The sequence below is a fragment of the Columba livia genome, chromosome 1 (assembly GCF_036013475.1).
Source record: "Columba livia isolate bColLiv1 breed racing homer chromosome 1, bColLiv1.pat.W.v2, whole genome shotgun sequence".
Taxonomy (NCBI): Eukaryota; Metazoa; Chordata; class Aves; order Columbiformes; family Columbidae; genus Columba; species Columba livia.
In genome coordinates this window covers 207,538,397-207,555,525 of record NC_088602.1, presented here as the reverse complement: position 1 = coordinate 207,555,525, position 17,129 = coordinate 207,538,397, and the positions used below count along the sequence as shown (strand labels likewise).

General features: G+C 41.9%; 2 long non-coding RNA genes across 2 annotated transcripts in view; both read left to right on the top strand.

Annotated features, from left to right (window-relative positions):
* LOC110354911 (uncharacterized) overlaps positions 1-17,129 on the top strand; it is a 91,941-nt gene that overhangs the window by 31,521 nt on the left and 43,291 nt on the right. The gene's annotated exons all lie outside the window — the stretch shown is intronic.
* On the top strand, positions 1,047-16,073 carry LOC110355702 (uncharacterized). The gene is made up of 3 exons (XR_002408557.2): positions 1,047-3,128; positions 5,187-5,281; positions 5,725-16,073. It is a non-coding gene; the product is annotated as an uncharacterized LOC110355702 (long non-coding RNA).

Genomic DNA, 17,129 nt, shown 5'->3' with positions numbered 1-17,129 from the left:
CATGGTTGGACAACATACAAACATGGTGTAATTTAAGGACATTGGGAACTCTAAGACTTGTGCCACAATGGATGGCGACAAACATAATTTTGAGACCTGAAAGGTGTGCAGATAACGATTTCTACATTTACCTCATCCACAAGTGTGTGAAACCACCTTTTGTCCAGAGGTGCATCAAAGAAGAGATGGTGGGTCCCTGAGGCTGCTGTACGTGGTACATAGCAGAGCTTTCAGGCCTCATAGAATCATAAAAGAGTTTGGGCTGGAAGGGACCTGCAAAGCTCATCCAGTGCCACCCCTGCCATGAGCAGGGACATCTTCACCAGCTCAGGTTGCTCAGAGCCCCGTCCAGCCTGGCCTGGGATGTCTCCACAGATGGTTCATCCACCATTTCTCTGGGCAGCCTGGGCCAGTGTTCCACCACGCTCATGTCTGGCCTGAATCTGCCCTCCTTTAGTTTAAAATTATCACCCCTTGTCCTGTCATAACAAGCCTTGCTAGAAAGTCTGTCCCCATCTTTCTTAGGGGCCCCTTTTAAGTATGGAAAGGCCGCAGTAAGGTCTCCCTGGAGCATTCTCTTCTCCAGGCTGAACACCCCAACTCTCTCAGCCTGTTCTCACAGAAGAGGGGTTCTATCCCATTGATCCTGACAGAGGATGGAGTAGCAGTGGCAGAAGGCAGAAGCTGGGCCACCCCTGCAATGGAACCCTTGCAGCTACCAGGTCTCTGTCCTGCCATGCTTGGTGTCTGATGGAGTAATGAAGTGAAGAAAGAAGCTGTGGACAGGAGGGCACCAGGGCTCAGGGGAGTGTAGGTGAAGTGACAACCCCTTGGAGGAGCATTTTAAGACCCTAGGCTTGATCTTTCAGAGCTAAAACCATCTTAGGAAGGATACAACAGTTGTGCTGGGACCTCAGTTTGTCTGGAGCCATCATCTCTGTAATTGTGTATTGAACAGAGAGTTCCCAGAGATCTTTAAATCAATACTTATGATGTGTCTGGTTGACCCTTTGCTGGCCAGCCCTCCAAACCCCTTAAAACCCCATTCATGGGGCAGAGCTTCTCTGAGGTAGAGGCAATCCCTGGATACTTCTGAACCCAGTGAGGTATCCCTGTGTCCTTTGGGGACAAGCTAGAGACTGAGGGATGGAGATAGCCTGAGGACCTGGCCTGTCCTTTCACTCTGTATCAGTGTGACACACTTCAGGCTTTTTCACAGCTCGCTCTCACCCCTCAGCAAGGCCATTGAGATCTTGGAGAAGGAGGCAGGCACTGCCTTGCCTTCTCTTGGTCCCTCTATTCACCCATCTCCTCCTTGTCACCCTTGTCATCTCCTCTGCAGAGGTAGCAGTATGATGTGACAAGATTGCAAATAGTTTTGGCGCAAGAGTCCTGCTTTCTTTTTTCCTTCCCTCTGCAGGGACATGTAGCCAAGAAAGTGTCAACTGCATAACTCTGCCCCAACAGAGCCCGACAAAGTCCCCCAGCCAAAGCAACCGAATGGGATATGTGATGGAGCTGGGAACTTGTCCTTATCGGCTGCCTTATGCATCCAACAACTCATAAAAAGCCCGGCATGAAAACAGCTGTAACCGCGATAGCTCAGTCCTATCTGAGAAAAGGCACTCAATTCCCTGACTGTTTATTTCATCTACACAACAGTTGTGTAACGTCATGCTGCTCTGTCCTGATCTAATTCTGCAGAGCTACAGTCATCCTTGTTAAGGTCATTTTGAGACTATTGAATCCTTGGACCGGGCTATTTTTTTTTCACTGGTTACATCCGTATGACTTGATTTTCTATTGAAATCACTCAGCTGAAGCCAAGGAGGACATCCGAGCTGAGAATGAGGCTCGGTCTCATGCTCCCCAAACAGGACCTTGAGACCTAACGCTTCAAAACCTGCTTGTTTGCCAAAACTGAAACCAAGCAGGAGGCAGATGGCTTGAATAAAATAAATTCCCCAGATTTTCAGTACATATAGGGGAGAAGTTTGAGTCTCTGCAAAGGATGGATTGAAGAATTTTAGTTTGCATACTGTAGTGCAACATTTTTTGTGTATGTTGCTCTTCCTTTTCCAATTTTGTTAGAAGGTAAGCAAGGAAAATTTAGACTTAGGAAATTGGTTTTCATTGAGTTACAAGTACATCAGTACAGAAATGTTCACTTATTACCTGGACAATTTATAGTGACCTTTATTCTGTTGTGCTCCAATATCCTTTTGTTTAGTTTGTTTTCTGTGTAGTAAGAATTCAGTTAATTTTTAACAATAAATACAAGAAGCACAGATACAGGTTTTATAAAAGCAGCTTGCATAGCCACTGAGAATGACACTTAAATGTAATAACCAATGTGATGAAGAAATTAAGAAAGTGAATATGTAGCATAGATTAAATTAGGTCTAAAATGTGCATGTAAGCTTAGTTCTGGCATTTTCCCTGGCATAGTGTTTTTGGACATCGTGTTGTTTTCTTACTGCCAAGCAGTGCTGAGACAAATATGTCAAAAGATAATCATCGAAACACTAACTCTACACCTTGATTTGTGCTCAGGTAAGCATGTAACTGTGTGCAATGATTCTCACAATCAGAAATGAACACATGAAACGTTCAGTTTTCATTTAATTGTGTTGCAAACAAAATCATAAATCTCAGGGAACAGGGTTGAGAGTCAGTGATCCTCTAAACTATTTGCTGCCCCAAGGGAGGATGAACTTCTTTTAGGCAGTTCTTGAAGATACGATTTTAAGGTGTTTTTTAAAACAACCTCCCATGGTGAAGAACCCAAGACTTCCTTGTGCAGGTGATGTCTTTGCTTTATCAGTCTTCTGATGGAAATTACTACCCATTCCCCTGACGTTACATGCAGGGAGCAAGTCACAACAACAGGGCTGTCTGGCCAACTCAGAGGCTGCTGGTGCTGGCTCAGAACTGATCCATTCTGATGCAACCAAGGAACATCCTTTCACCCGCCATCCTTCTCCCCACTGCACACATGGAACAACAAATGGTATCTAAATATACAACAAGCGATGGATGCAACAAGCAGATGGTGGGAGAACAAGGACCCAGATCCATTAGCAGAAATCTGGATCAACTCGCAGATGATTCACCAACGCAAATCAGAGGTAAATAAAGAACAGACGCTCCACGCCAGCCATTCTCCCAGGAGCTCAAAGTCTTGAGCGATACAAATCCAAGGCTCTTGCATCCTTGCATGTGTCTTTTTGCAGTTGTACACAGGAGGGCAGCAAACATTTACCGAGTCTTTGGCACTGCATCTCTTCCTAACTCCTGCCATAAATAGATGCTGTTGGGGTAGAATAAACTGACCGTCAACACGAGCAGATGCCTGCTAAATAGCGCCATAAAAAAATCCAAAGTGACTGTTATTAGATGGAGTGCACATTCCACTGTTATGATAAAGACAAAGGTTGTCTTGGATTTTTGCCTGCTGTTGAGCAAAATTCACCCCCCACCAAGTTATCTCTGGATATTCCTTCCTTCTCTCTAATTCAGTTTTATAGGGTGTTTGCTATCACTCGTGTAGGTTTTTTCGCGGTGGTTTTCACTCCCCAGGGAAATCATGGTCTTATTCTTCCCATTGAGATGCTGACACAAGCATTTCAAACATGTTCATTCCCCTTGTTTCCTGATGGAGAACATATTGGAAATGGGGGAAGAGGAGAGTGTGTTAGAAATATTCTCTAATTCCAGCTAATGAAGCTTGTCAATGAATATGAAATCATTATTTAGCTTTTGAAAACAGAGGCTTGCAAGAGAGTGTTTCTCACCAATGATGCTCACTTTTTTTTTTTTTTTAAAGTGGGTATAATTAAAGCAATTCTCTTTAGCTTGCAGATATAATCACTGCCTCCTTCCTACTCTCTGCTCCATGCTTGCTCTGAGTTTGGTTTCTTGGTAACTTTGTCCATTATCCATCGCAAGCAATTTATATTGGTGTGTATTCAGATTGAAGCTTTTTGGGTGGAGCAGTGTATTTTACCTATTAACTTGTTCTGATTTATCTTAATAAGTATTAATTACCATGTTGTTGGACGCTCTTCAGCTGCCTAAAAGGAGCCCAGTATGCGTGTCTAAGGTGAGATGAGCTCTCCTTCAAAATCTCCTCATTGACTACAAGGGGAGCTGAGGTTTGCTGGCCACCTTCAAACATCTCATTTCAGACATCTAAAATTAGGGAAAATTAATTCTGACACAAAGGACCATTCCATTTCCATTTAATTTTATGTACCAGACAGAGGGTGCACATCTGGGGTACAAAGCACCTCTACAGACCAAGGAGACAGTGAGATTTTGAGTAGTTTTTACTGTCCTCTGAAAATAGTTGATTTCTTCAGAATTAAAGAGTGTTCTTCAGAAATCACACCCTCAGGCAGGTGCTTAAATCAGACAGGGTGATCTGTGCCCAAATGCAAAATTTTATGTAATTTTTGAGCACTGAAATTAATGACATTTAGGAACTTAAGTGCTTGAAAAAAAAACCCAGAGTTGATTCATCTGCGCACGTTCATGTCAGTAAACGTGTAATAGGAATTGAACACAGATCTGTGTCCTGGTCTAATCTAGTAAGAATAATCATTTACCCTGTGAGATTCAGCAGCCTCACACAAACAAAATGCATCAGGAAACATTGTGGGAAAATGAGTGAAAGTGTATGAAGCAGTAATGCTGCATATTGCTGTAATCTTTAGTATGATAATGTCATTGGGGACTGGGAGTATGAGAGGTGCTGTGTGGAAGAAGGCTGTCTTATGTCACAGGAGTCCAGTAAGGAAAAATATACAATAAGAAAAAGCCTGACCAAGCAAAACCCAGACATCGTCCAGCTGTGATTTCATGGCAACAAATGTGATTAGAGATTTTGCTTATCTAAAAGTTTTATCCTGCCTTTTGTCACAGGATTACAGCCCAAACCATGAATTCTGGTTTGGGGAGTTCACCTTCTGAAACAGAAATGCAGGGTCTGGGGGTGCCAGGAGCACAGGAACAGTCTTGGTGTGTTAAAAAAAAACTCCCTGGCATGGTTTACTCTAGCATTTGCATTGGGAATATAATGTTAATTGCTGGACTAGGCTTTGGGCAGTTAATGAGTAAAGAATCCTCAATAGATTGGGATGTTAATTACCTGATTTTCTTTAACCTGATTTCTTCTAACCCATTAGGTCAGTGGGACTAATCCCAGAACAAGACACTCTGCTATGTGAGATCTTCAAGCAGGTCCAAGGATTTCCAGAGATGAAAAAGGAAATGGAAAAAGGTGACAGTCTCAGTGGAAATTAGGCATCTATGCCTAATGTAATGATCTAGAAATAACCACTTAGCAGTTTGAAAACCCAAAAGCACATCAGATCTTGCCCCCTCTCAAATATTTTGGTGCCTAGATTTCTGTGCGTGCTCCCAGTCAAGCTAAAGAAGCACCATGGGAAGGATCTTACCTGACTGGAGAGGCACAGTTCATCCCCCCTTCCCAAAATCTTCTCTCTCTGATGTGTAGCAAGTCCTAGAATCCCTATTTCTCTCAGCTGGAAACAAAAAAAGAGTTAAAAATTCTCCATCATTGGACAGAGGGAAGGCGTCTGTCTGAAACTATAGACATGTGGGACATCAGGCTTCGTAAGACCAACACTTTGAGTTGACCACATGAGTTCCAAAGCTTTATCACTTTCTTCTACCTGATGCTTTCTGTTCTTTACACCTTAGGTGGCACTGGTCCCAGAAGGTGAAGTTTGCCCTGGATGCAACTTCTGTGAAGTGATTTGCATAACTCTGCTCATTTTTTTCTCTTAAGACTCTAAAACTCATTTTGGCTACACTCTGCACCAGGTTTATCCAGGCATGTATCTGGTCTTGTTCTTCACTTGTCCTGTAAGGAGTAGCATTGGGTGCCATTTAGTGGTGAAAATCAGGTTGGAATGAGGTCTCTGAACGAATGGACCAAGTCCTTGCTGGAGTCTGGGATGATAAACTCTGTGACCATCTAGAGAGGGCATCTTCTCAGTGTTATTGTCACAGCAGGCCAGTCTAAGGAATTTTCATTGTTGCTCAATATCAGAACTTGCAACTACACAGAGACAGTACCAGTTAAATGAAACATTCACCTAAATAGGCCTGTTTCTGAGTTTTTAGAGTCTTTTAGAGTTTTGTTTGTTTGTTTCTTTGGGCTTTAGCTTGTATTCTGTGCTCCTCATTTGGTGTTTTGAGCTCTCGTTTCATTAAGAGATAAAAGAAAAAGGAGAATAATTAAAGAGAATCAGCAGATTTTCCGTTAAACCCTTGAAGTGAAAATTAGTTGGAAATGCTCAATAATATGTAGGCTGAGTTTCAGATTTATCTTACTTTCTTTAGTGGTCTAAGAGTTAGGCTTTTAGTCTAGACTATTTCTGTCATTAGTAGCCATAGACACAGGAAAGACACAGACCTCTCCAGAGGCTGCTGTCTAAGATGATGTATCATTAATTGAATGGTCTCATGAGCACGTCTTGTGCTTGAAGTGACACAAATACCTAAATGACTGACTAGGAACTACAATTATTAGCAATTAAAGTTGGTATTCCTTGGTTATGATGGCACGCAAAGACTGTTTATGCTAGAGAATCTGAGTCAACTTTCACTGTAGAAATCTATACCTACACGTTTACAGTAGAAACAAGTTCTCTTCCAAACCTCCTTTTGGCAGCAGTTTACTTAAACTGTTCTTAAAATCTGCAGTAATGGAGAATCTGTCATCCATGTAGGTGACTCAGTGCCATGCCTACCATAATCTTGTACTAAGATACTTTTCCAGAGTATCTTTGTACTTTACTCTTTAGCAGAATTTCTTATGGTTTTAACTGATGTACATATTTATTTCCCATCTTTAAAGCCCAGAATGAACATTTTTTATTACCTTGTTTGATCTCCTGACAATAGTTGTCTACAGAATTACACCTTTCTATTCCTGAATTTACCATTCAAACATAATGTATGCATTTCATAAGGACAACCAACCTTGGATAAGGTTGAAGGAGTGAAATCCAATCAACTCCTGATTTATGTTTTTTACAAATACAGAAAATTTGAAGAAAAGTGAATTTAAAATTTAAAATTTAAAAAAGAAATGCACCTTTTTTTCCCCCAGAATAACATAAACGGGACTGTTCAACTCTGTTGCTTCTCAGCTACTGATCTGCTGCTCTGACCTTGTAACCAGAGAAGACTGTGAGCCCTGCATTTGTCTTTGAAGACTGCTAATAATTAAATCCTATTGTTTCATTGAAACAGAACATGACTCTCACGATTTGTAACCAGAAGCAGTATAGCTGCAAAGAACAATGTTGGATAAACATGCCCTTCAAAGATCAAAGCATGGAGGGCTTTGTCAATTAAGAAAAAAAATCAGCATAGCTAAACTGCTCTTTCTCAGCAACTTTGTGCGGTTTCACATCTGAGGCTGCCTAGATTGGATTGCTTTCATTTCACAGTCTCAAGGGCATCTTTATTCCCCAAAAGTGCGTGGAGAAGCTGGCACACCCTGGTGTGAGTTGTGAGGCTGCGGGCACAGGGATAGAGCAACCCCCTCATCACTAATTAAACGTTCAAAGGATTCATACTCTCCCCAAGCAGCACATCTTTGTGACATTAAATAAAAATCAGCCTTGAAGAGAAAACACACACACAATGTGTTCAACAAGGCAACAGGCAAGAGGCTAACAGCAGAATTTGACTTTGTAGTGGCACTGTTTGCTTTCATTTCTTTCTTGTGAGAGCCCTTCCCTTCTCCATGGCTTTCCACCAGAGAGTTTGTTCTCCTCACCACCATCAGAAACTCTTCTCTGATGCCACTTTGGTCATGCAGCTCCAAGAGGAGATAGGGGAAGCCAGAGTTGCTTAAGGACTTCACCCCTTCCCATGAATGGCCATGGCACTTATGGCTAGCACAACCTTCTCAAGTTAATCGCTATGATGTGACTCTCCCTAGCTGTTTCCTGGTGGCCCAGAAAGGGTCATAGCGAAAGGTTGGCATGGCTATTCAGTATTTCATACCATTTTCTGTCTCTGTTGAAAAATTTCCTTGGACGTGATGTGTCCCTTGCTGAAATGTCTCTACTTGTGCAAAGACCAGGTCACTGCTGAGAAGGACAGATTGCATTCTCCATGGCTTGACCCTTCTGGTGGGATTTGTGGGGCGCAACCCATACATACATTCATCTCTTAAACTTCTCGAGTGTCTCTTGTCCCAGTGCACGTGTGTATGGGCATGCTCCCAGCACATATGGGTCATACATGGTTGGAACAATCCCTTCTGCAGAAGTGTAGACCTGGAACTTTCCTCTTGTCTATATAGAGGTCCAGGTGGACCACCTAGCTATGGCATATGAGTCCCGAAGCAAAAGACAGGTTGTCCTGCAGAGAGCCTTGCTGGAGGTCAGGATGAGGTAGGAGCAGGTTGTATAAGACAGAGGTGAAACTGGGCAGGTCACAAATCAACAGTGATGGTCTTATCCACTCAATGTTAAGTAAACACATTCTGGAAGAGAATTTGTTTGCTTTCTCCCATCCATCGAAACAGCAGTCAAGTAGAGGAGCCCCTTTTGGAAAGGACTTAGCAAAGTGCAGGGTGAAATCTGCTTTCACGGGGTTTTTACGCAATGGTACATGTGTGGGTGTCTTTTCTGGTGTCACTTGTCTTTGCAGAATCAGCTACCAAAGGTATCAGTCATGGTCCTCCTTACTCCTTTGCTGTGATGAGTTTTCCTTGTAGCCCTCTCCCAGCACTAAACAAATTTCTGAAGCATAGAGGTAAGAGATGAGACTCATTAAGGCCCACCCAGACCATCTTATTGTCTGCTCTGCTGTTCTTCTCAGAACTCCCTGAATTGTCTTGTCTTGCCTGGGTAATAAGGCTAATGATACATCTTTATGCAAAGGTGAATTTGATCCATTTTCACATTAAAGAAGGGTGAATTGAGGAAGACCTAAAACAGAATTAACAAAATCATGCTGAAATCTTGCAGCAGCACTGTCTCATGCATAGCTCTGTGCTTTCTGCTGTAGATCATGGTACCTCAGCTTGAGAGGGAATGAATGAGCTTCAGCTCTGTGTTTTTAAATTGAGGAATAAGAGTTCATTAGCACGTTATTGCAATACAAATGCAGCATAGAGAAAAAGATGACTGATTTTTCCGGTGGTAAGGAAAAAAGGAAGTCTTCATAACTGTACCGCTCTCCTTTTCCTTGTATTTAAGTTAGAGGGTGGATCTTCAGCTTACATTGAACTGTGGTTCTTCATTCTTCATGGCATTGGGTTTGCAATGGACATGCAACCAGATTACTCAGGGTTACATGTGCAAAGAGAGCTATGCCTTCAAATGTTCCCTTTCCCTTGCACATAGGAGCAAATGTCTGGTGGAGAGTGGAGATTGTATCTTTTTTGAACTTAGATATGACAAGGAGGTTTTAATCTGAAATAGGGAAGGAAAAAGCTCTTTTATTCTGAGGAGGAGGATAGTTTTGTTCCCCTTATATCTTGTCCTTTTGGAGTCCAGTGCTGCTATTATGTGTGCCTGGACTTAGATTTATGAATGCAATGAGAGAAATGTAAAGCATGTACTGTTGAACCTATGCGCAAGAGAGCTATGTAACCCAGGAGCCTGCTAAAGAATTACAGGTATTTTTGTTTGCTATACCTTTAGATAAAGCAGAGCTAGGCCATTCTGGTTCCTGTTTATACTTAATTTTTATTTTCCAGTTCTTAGGCATTATGATTCCACTTCAGAGAATGTTTTACATTTTCCTTGAAATAAATTTCTTTCTCCATCTTCCTGCCTGCTAAAGACAAAATCTTACTTCAGTGAGTTAAATTCTAATGCCAGTTAAACCAAGGAAAGAATCTGGCCCATAAATTTTGACAAATGATGGTCATTTTAAAAAGTAAAACATACACATTGTGTCTAAACACAGTTGACCTCATTCCCCTCTGCTGTCCTGATGTTCAGCTGCTTGGAAAGTTTCCTCCAGGGAGAACCTTTATTAAATGATTTGTGCTTCTTTTACATTTTATTCCAAATTATCTCACTCCCTCATTTTATTTCATCTTCGGGCTGGCTGCTTGCTACAGCTAATTTGGTTGTCCTTGCTGGGACTGCCATAAATACTCTTTCCCAGTAGTACTTTGTAAGCTGAATTAGTCAAGTGATCTTGGCTATAACATTCAAGAAAACAGTCGATAAGCTTAAAGATGAGGAGAACTTTATGCTTGGAGACACCGGTTTAAAGTCACCCATAAAGGTGCATGAGCAAAAAGTGCTGACAAGGCCAAAACATAGATGCTAAAATTGTGACCTTCAGCATTGTATTAGGAGGGATAATTGTTCACTCACTCCTCTCCCTACAATGACTGTATTAAAGCACGATATTCTCTTTGGAATTATTAACAAGGACCCTTCCACAAAAATAGATGAAATATCAGATTAAAAGCAAGGAGAAATTCAAAGACAGATCATTGAAGCCCACAGGAGTCTCCAGGTGAACTGTGTCCCTGTTCTTCTCTGGCCATGAAGCAGAGAGGGTGACGACCCACCTGGGGCAAGTGGTACCAGAGTCACCCAAAGCCATGGAAAACCTTTTTCTTGATCTCTGTATTTTCTTTCCCCTGACAGTACCTAGAGCTTTAATCTGTCCAGAGCTGTGGCTCTTGGATGGGAGTCACGGTTGGATAAATCTGCTGTTGTCTTCAGCTTGGCACAGATTTACTCTTCCCCCTCAGAATTATCAGTGATCACCACAGCACGTGGTCCTATGTTGATCGAGGCAGTCAGGGTCTACAGTTGCCGTTACCATGTTCTCATGTGTTTCTCTTACAAGGTTGAAGCTCCTGCTTTTGTTTTAAAGCTGGGTGAACACTTCATTCACTGAAACCTAATTCTGGGGTAGCGGAAGGTGACAACAGGGATGGAATTATTTGTGACTGGGTAGAATGGATTAAGAGTTTTCAGTCAAAAATTCCCTTTTTTTTTATTCTTCCAGCCAAGCACCAGTTGTAACATTTGATTTCAACATTTTGAAAAGCGAACGTTCTTCCTTTGCACTTGTAAAGCAATTGTTTACAAGTGTGAAGTTGCCAATACTTCATTTAAAAAGGTTAAGAAAACCAGTAAAAATGCCCCATCATCCACACAAAATGTTTGGACTTGAAGTATCTCTCTCAATTTAATTTCAAAAATATTGCTTCTTCCCCCCCCCCAATTTAACCAATATGCCTTTCCTCCATTCATCCTCCCCAAAAGAGTTTGCAAAATCAATTATTCCAGCAGTTTACTCAAATCTTTTGAGACATAGTGGACAGATCCACTTTAACGTCAAGGCTGAATTTAAATAAAAAAGTTTGCTAATACTTAATTGAAAATCTCAGACTTTATTCTGATGAGAAAGGTGAACTATTTTCAGTTTGATATCTAAACTGCAGGGTGAGAAGTATTAAAATAGCAGTATTTGTTGTAGATTCAAAAGTATGTATTTGCTTAGCTCTCCTGTACCACACAGGGTAAGCTGGGTTTTATCTTTACGTGAGCTTTCTTATTGTTGAAATATAAGTCTATTCATTTTACAGTATACTTGGAAAATTCTAGGGTGCAAAAATGTATGGCATGGCGTAAACATGATCTGAGACATTTTGGGTGCAAGCAACAATTTCACTTTTCTTGTAGCAGATGACAATGCTTGAGGTTAGAACAAGAAGCACCTGTTGCCTGTGCTGTAACATCTCCTGCAAATAGCTTCTTATTTGTGGCACTGATATAAAGGCTGTGTTTTATGGAGCTTACCCAACCAGCTTTTCTATGTCAGGTTATCACAGATACATTTTTTCCAATTCATTTTGAGACCAACTGCTGTTAAGAAGCTGTAAAAAGGGATGTAACTAGCTCCTTTCGCTTCCATTCAGACAGTTTGAATAAACCCACATTTCAGCCTTTTATGGTTCTCTTTCCATTATACTTATTTTATTTTTCTCCATGGGGATTGAGCCACTTTATTCAGGTCACTTTCTGCAATATCATGTTAACCCATTAAGATGTCAATTTATTGTCCATTCAGTCCAGATGCCTGTCCTTTCCCCCTAAAAAGCACAGTCTTTTCAGTAAGCTGTCCGTTCTGCTGCATGTTCAAAGACCTTTGTGGATCTCCTTACCTTCTCATTAAATCTCACTGAAGAACAGTTGCCTTGGAAACCAGGGAGCTGATCCAGCCAAGGGACCGAGCATCTTCACCTTGCCTTGACTTTGGTGGGAGGTGAAGCCATGCAGCACTTCTGAAAGGACACTTAGTACCTGGCCACCGTAGGCACTAATTACTGTTTTGCTCTAGTTTCAGGATGATGGGAAATTATGCTGGTCCCTACATCCCCTTCTATCCTCTGCATGAAAAACAGAAGATAGAAAGGGGGTTGAAACAACTGATGCCTTTCTGGCACCTGTGAACTCATTTGTAATTGAAGAAACTTTGGAAATGTGAATGCATTCTGAGTATTATTCAAAAGAACAAGGTGTTTCTGAGCATCTAAGAGGATCCAACTTTCTTTTGAGGTTATTTATAATGTGTCAGTGCATTTGTAAGGGAGCTACCAGGGTTGCTACAGACATGGAGTGAAAAAACAGTTTGGATTAAAAAGCAAGGAAAACCAAATAAACAGCAAATCTTAGATGTTCTTTGAGATAAGAGACAACATCTCTCCAAGGACTCAGCCAATGTAAGCACCAAATCTTAGCATTTCCAAGAAAAACATCGCAGACTTTGGAAAGCTGCCAGTGAAGAAATTAGCCTAAGCAGTCCTAGTGGAAAAGAGAGTTTTGCAGGAGAAGACAAAATCTGCCTCGTTCTTAGTTGGGGGTTTCAGTGTTTCATTGGTGCTTTCTCCTGCTCCTTATGTGGTGGCACTAAAAGGTCCATGTGGTGTATATCTGGGAGGATGCTTCCCTTTTGACTGAAGGTCATATCAGAGCTTTTTGCCTCCAAAACAAGGTTTGCTCCTATGGGTTACAGGTCTTTTTCTGGGCTGTCCCCACAAGGAATATAGAATCATAGACCCATAAAATCATTTGTGTTGGAAAAGACCTTTAACATCACCATCTTCTCATCCAAACGCAACATACAATACTTTGACTCACTTTCCTTGATGGCAACCCAGAGTGGTAAACGCTCAGATAACTTCTGCTGATCCCAGGTTGTTTCAGATACTGAAGATGGTCAAGACATTTTGCAGAACATCTCCAAGAATATTTTTTCAGACTTTTCTTGACATTTTTGGTGTTTATTCTCAAATACATTTTCATTTATTTTCTTCCTTTTATATTCAGTTGTGCTTCATTGACTTGACGCAATAACAGGGGACTTTCAGGGCCGTACTAACCCTTAGGGGTCGGGGATCTGAATTCCATGCTCTGCTGTACTCTCATATTCTCTCCAGTCTTGGGCAAGCTGAGATTGGACCAAGTGCCCAGTCTTACCTTAAATATAAGGGTAGATTAATTGCTGAAGTGCAAAATGTCTGGACAGAAGTCTGTTGCTTACAGTAGATGGCACTGGGGAGGAGGCAGGTCAGGATCCATGTGTTGCAGGGATTTACACCTCCAAAAGAGGCTTTTTGTACTGCCAAATAATACGCTTCTAATTAAAGCTGCTGCTGCAAATCTCTAATCTGATAACACATTGTGCGGGAAGCAAGGAGACATCTGTTCATATGAACACATCAATATTAAGGTGGATTCTTGATGCAAAATTCTCCCCATGCTGTATAATAATGCCACTGGCAGAAAAGATCTCCCGCATTAGTATCTGGCAGCAAATGTTTTGCAACAGGAGCATGTATTCCACGGAGGATTGTGTGAATGTAAGATCTAATTTCCCCTGGCAAAGCATCCATCATGTGTGTGAACTTTTCGTGGAAGATAATAATACCTCCCATCAATAAAATCAAGTTGTTGAGTGAAACAAGACAAGGTAGAGACACAGACACCTCCACAATTACAATCTGTGGCCTCTGTTTGGGACTTAGTAAATGGAAAACATTTGGAGTTGGTTGAGACCATCTAAAATGGCATCTCTGGTGCCATCTCTGGTATCCCATCTCACAGAAACCTCTGAGGGTTGCCCAAGTGCTGTTTGCCTCAAGTTATCCTTAACTGATGAGGGAGGACCAGAAGTGGGGGCTGAGCAGCTGTTGGCCAGAAGAGTTACCCTGGACCTTGGGCAGGAGTGGATATGGAATCACATCACACAAAGGGACATATCTATAACACAAGACAAAGGCAGAAACAGTCACCTTGGGAGGCATTTGTAACTCTTCATTTACTGGAGAGGCAGAGAGATGGCAGATGAGGGTCCATTCTCTGCTGCTGAAGGAGAACCTTTGGATGGAGGGGAGCTGTGTGTCCTAGAAAAGACAGATGACCAGATGTGGTCCCATCGTGTGGCCTGATGCACATCCTCGTGCAGCTCTGGTCAGGAGCAAGTGGAAGAGCATACCTTGGTCAAGATGTTGGTCTCTTCAGCACACAGGTACATTTTATCCCCTTCTGCACTCTTTGGGGGTCTCAAAGCTGTTCCTGAAGGGAACTAGGAAAATGCAAACTGACTTTTCGAGAACAGCCCAACTGCTGTGCTGATTCGGCTATCTACCTCCATCATGAATCAAGCACAAACCCCTTGTAGTATTTAATAGAGATAGCCTCCCCAAGTACTCTTTTTTTTTTTTTCTTCCAACAACTTCCTGCTTACTGTATTACAAGCCAGAGTTAGTGTCTTTATATTTTACTATCCTCAATGACTTTTTCTTCCCTGAGGTTTTCCTGCTGCTTTTTTGAACCCATGAAAGTTAGGTCAACCACATTCTCTTGTGATGAAGACTTGCACAACTTAGGTATGAACAGTAAGAAGAGCTATACGTTCCTGATCTCCTAGGCTCTCACTGGCATCTTTAGCTTGGTGAAAGCTTCAGCCTTGCTAAGAGGTTTGCTGGAAACCAGTAACACTGGCGATGCTGATAAGTACCAGTGGGTGGCAATCTCTTATTGGAACCAATCCTGCACTGTGGGTAGGTTCATTTGGGGTGTTCATTTTTGGTTGGCTCTGAAGTGCACTGCTATGGGTATAGATAGTCATTAGCTTTCTGACACGCGTATTTTTCCATTAACTTGGTTTCCTTCTGTTCAAATAGGAAAGCAGTTTCTGTTTTTGACGCACAGGTGTGTTGGTGTCAGTGCCCAGCCCCTAGAAAATAGCTTTCTTGTTAACATCCAACACCAGACTTGCTGGTTTTACCAGGAATGGAAGAGGAAGTTTGATTAACTGCTCGTATGAGGTGATAAAAATAAACCCCCAACCCACTTACACTGAAGCAGAGAAGCACTCAACAATTCAGGGTGATGCAGCTGACCTTGCATAGGAAGAAGCAGAAGCAGTTGCTGATATAAAACACTTTTTTCTTCTCTGGTACATCTGCTCTTAAAACGAAGATCGCAATGAACTCAATAGTGAGAGGGACTCAAAGTGCAGGTGGTGTGTTTTTATGGAGGTGGTTCTCTATAAAGGGCTGATCTCCTCTGCAGGACAATACAGATCTAAAAGGACCTGCTGAAGGACTCATGGGTTTTGACATATAGCAAACTTAGATGTCCCTTTGGGATCCCTTAATTAGCTCTAATAATTGCTTTGGTCATAACCACAGAAAGCCATCTGCTTGAGAACAACCTTGCTAGAGATAATTGAGCCTGTTGGAGCTCCCTTTATAACATATGTGGTTCCTCCTAGGAAGGGATTATGTGGATTTAGATTAAATTTTGGCCATTGTTGGTGAATATTTAGGGAAATGTGTGAAGACAAAGCTGGATCTGTCACTTAAATGTAGGTTCAAGCAGCGTTCAGCCTTTGTGCAAGAGGAGAGTTTGCGTTACAAGTGGGTTTTAGGGACTGCAGGCTGTGTGGAGGGAAACTGCTAGGATGTGGTAGGACTTGCTCATCTTGTATCATTATCTTGTATCATCATCTTTTAACATGTCTTTGGTAGGGTCAGTCCCAGCTGCTTTGCTGAGTGGAGATAGATACAAACCCACAGTGAAATATGCTACTGGAACAGGGATGTAGAATTCACTTTTTCACAGGACATTTAAGCAGCAGCGCATCTCATCTTATGATGCCCCATGGTGCTCCCTGTGGTTGCTCAGCCTCCCCAGTGGTCTTGATCTACACAAGGAGAACTAAGAAAGATGCAAGCAGAGAGTAGATTGTTTCTGTTTCTCCTAAAGCCTCAGTAGAAGGAGCAGAAGCTCTACAGAGAGCCACAAAGACTACTGTGCCTGAAGCCAACTCTGCCCCTAGAACAAGGGGTGCTCAGATCTCCTGAATTTCAGATCCCAGCTTTGACACCAGGTTGTCACGTGGCCTTGGGTCTCACATATTTTAAATCTTTGTTATATTAGCAAAATGACAAGAACAGAGCTGGCAGCAGAAGAGGAGATGAGAATGCGATAATGCTGAACGATGCTGCAAGATGTATCTGCAGAGCAAAGGAAAACATCTCCGAGGCTGTCTTAGAGCAGGAAAAGCTATGTCAGAATTAAATATTTGCACTTCTCAGCCATCAGAGTTACACTGGGGGCAAGTTGTTGGATAGATTATGTAAATAAGGAAGAAAATACTTGCATGTCTGCTTCAGTCTTGTTTTCTCAGCCTTTTAAAATAGTAACTGTATTTGTATATATTAGAGCTCAGATACCCAAAGGATTTCTGGCACCTAGTTCCCATGCCACACTCCAAGAAAAATATATCAGAGCATGGGACTAACAAGGAGCAGGGTGTTTCACAACAGTTAAAGGAAGAATGCAAATGTAGTACAGCTACTCTGTTCATTTGGAAAGAGGCTCCACTTGGGAAGCTTCCATGCACTGGTTAATTTGTAGTTACAGGCAAATTGTCTGCTCCAAGTGTGTGAAAAACATGTAGTAGCTAGTATCCAGTGCTACTATTAGGCAAAAATAGATGGGTTTGCCTCATGGTCTTGATTTTTTAAGAAAGAGCTCATGGGTAATTGCCATGGCCAAGCTGCTCCGTAGCAACTTGATAAGCTGGTAGCT